This window comes from Phyllostomus hastatus, unplaced genomic scaffold, assembly GCF_019186645.2.
Source record: "Phyllostomus hastatus isolate PE091 unplaced genomic scaffold, TTU_PhHast_1.1 phas_scaffold_60, whole genome shotgun sequence".
NCBI classification, from domain to species: domain Eukaryota; kingdom Metazoa; phylum Chordata; class Mammalia; order Chiroptera; family Phyllostomidae; genus Phyllostomus; species Phyllostomus hastatus.
Genome location: NW_025334038.1, coordinates 8,686,497 through 8,689,416, shown reverse-complemented (window position 1 = coordinate 8,689,416; position 2,920 = coordinate 8,686,497). Strand labels below are relative to the sequence as shown.

General features: G+C 39.7%; 1 non-coding gene across 1 annotated transcript; it reads right to left on the bottom strand.

Annotated features, from left to right (window-relative positions):
• Positions 1-327: 327 nt before the first annotated feature.
• On the bottom strand, positions 328-431 carry LOC123810535. The gene has a single exon (XR_006784262.1). It is a non-coding gene; the product is annotated as a U6 spliceosomal RNA (small nuclear RNA).
• Between the last annotated feature and the right edge of the window lie 2,489 nt (positions 432-2,920).

Below are 2,920 nucleotides of genomic sequence, written 5' to 3'. Positions count from 1 at the left end.
CAGGCAAATGGGCCGCTTCAGTCTGGTAACATCTGCAGTAATTGCAGCTGGAAGCCCAAATTAAAGAGACTCAGCTGCTACAAAGAATGACAGACAAAGCCATTATCACATCTCAATATGACAATGCAGACAAAGAGGTGAACTACTCTGTGGGAATCTATCTGGATTTAAAATGTCTGTTCCAATGTGATCTATAAGCCAAGAACTTTATCTCAGCCCCAATTAGTAAACATTAACAGTGATGAAATTAGATACAACACATTAGCTATATGTTATGAATTAATATCAGCACACAAAAGGAGGTGACTAAAAATACTGTATTTCCTTTTTTTGATGGGATGCCTTATGAATTTGCATATCATCCTTGCTCAGGGGCCATTCTAATCTTCTCTGTTCCAATTTTTTTTTTTTTTAGTATATGTGCTGCCAAAGTGGGCACAGACTATTACATTCTTTTCATTGAACTTGCTAATTACTATGAGCCTATCTCCTATCAGACGGAGAAATTCAGGTGAGAAATTCAACTTCAATGACGTTGGGGACCTAGCTCCTAAAAAGACATGTGAAAATGTCCTGAGGCTGACATAGTACCACACTAGTTATTGTTGATTCATTCACCTCACAAACTGTACTCATGTCTGCTTCAACTCTCCCCTCCCAGGTGCCTATAAAGCCATTCCCATCCTATCCCAGTTCACAAGGGAGCAAAACCAGGGCCCAAGATTGTAAATGGCTTTCAGTCCCTCTGAGAACATTTTCTTCCAGCCTGGGGCTTCTTAAAGCAGTATTTCCTCCTCTTCTCCTCAAGGAAACCTGGTAGAAATCCCTTGAAAGTTCTTCAGCCCTAGAGATTAGGTTTCTACCAACCCAGCAGGATTCCTTAACCTTAGGCTGTTTATGCTTTCTGTTCAACCTAAGCCCAGGGGCAGAGAATGGATAAGGGTGTAAGGGAAAATGTTGGAAGAATGAACAAAATTTACTGATTCAATAAATTACCCTGCAACCCTCTGATAACTCTTCCTTTCACTCAGTGACAATTAGAAGTCCCTACTTTGGCCTGGCAAGTCCAGCATGACTTGACTTCCTGTTCCCTCTCAGACCTTGTCTTTTCTTATGCTCCTCCTCATAATTCTACTGTAATTCCATTCTGCTTCTTCATGTTCCTTGAACTTACCAAGCTTTCTCCTTATCAGAGCCTTATGGTGGCTAGCCTCCAGGAGGATCTTTAATGAGCCCAACTCCTGGTATTTATGTCCTTATATAGTCTGCTCCTATACTGAATAGGGTTGATCTTTGTGTTGACTTAAGAAATATCCAAATCTGAACAGATTTTTATGAGTTTATTAGAGCCAAACTGAAGGCATACTGGGAAACATGATCTCAAATACTCCAGAGAATAACAGTACTGTATCTTCTGTGCATTGAAATTAAGGAGAGAATTTATGGAAGTTTACATGCAGGTGGGAGAAAGCAAGGCAAGGGTTGGATTACAAGATAGCGATGATTGTGTGCTCTCTTGGGGGTGCTTATTTCAAAGGTATGTTAACTTATATGCACAGAAACAATAGAAAGGGCTTGCTTAAGGCAAAGATAAATCTTTCACTAAAAGGTTATATGCCTGGGGTGTGACTGACTACCCATCATAACCTGCCCAGTTAAGAATTTATGATCAGATCACACTGTGAGGTTACTTTTTATAGAACCTTTTTTTCCCTCTATCCACATGAAACAATTGGATTTTGCAGAGACAATGGTGTGTGACCTCTAAGTTAAGACACATAAGACATGTGGCTTCTACCTTTGCCCCATCTTAGACAATTTGCTCTGGGAGAAGCCAGCCAGCCACTGTGTCATGAGGACACTCGGGCAGCCCTTGGAGAGATCCATGTGGAGACCTACTGAGGCCTCATGTCAACAACCAGCATTATATTAGTGAGCCTTTTTAGAATTGGATCCTCCAGCACATGCCAAGGGTAGGCATGTGCTGGCATCTTAACTGACATCTTAACTGCAATCTCTTAAGAAACTTTGAGCAAAAACCCCCCAATTAAGTCACTTTCAAATTCTTGGCCCATAAAAACTGTGAGATAATAAATATTTATTGTAATTTTAAGCCATTTAGTTTTGGGATAACTTGTTTTTGCAGCAATAGATACCTAATACAAGTCTTGACAAGCCTTCCACCAGAATACTTTATCTCAAACTTCCTACATCACCTACACTCCTCTACACATCAGAACACTGCTCAATGTCTCCTTGTAATATGGCCTCCTCTGATCATCTATGTAAGCACCCTCTGCCCATGATGATATCATTTTTGGTCCCCCTTTCCCTGTTTTATATTCCTTCATTGGCATTTATAACTACCTGATATTATATAAAGTGTTTACTATCTGCATCACCATGCTCAAATATAGACTCCTTGAGAACAGGAACTTGTTTTGTTCTCAGCTCTACATCTAAGACAAAGAATAGTGTCTGTCCCACAGCAGGCATTCAACAAATACTTGTTCAATAAAAGAAGAAATGAAATTAAAAGTTGGTGAAAGATGATCATGGAATCATGGGGTCAGACTGAGATTATGAGACTCAATTTGCATCTTGAAGACAGTATCAGATATTATCAGATAGTTTTGGGGTACTGTACTCTAGCTCTGGTCTAGGCAATTAAAGCAAAGACAGGGATTCAGAATTATAGCTTATAAGAAAACAAGGAGAGACCAAGAGAGAAGAACCAATAGAGAAGGCCGAATTTATAAGGGCAAGCCATGAATGTCAAGCCAAGCAGCTGCAGGGTATTTGCCACAAGGCATGTAATATTCTACACAAATCATAAAACTGATCTCAGGAATTATTTTGTAGTATATTTTATTGATTATGCTATTACAGTTGTCCCATTTTTTCCCCTTTATCCCCCTCC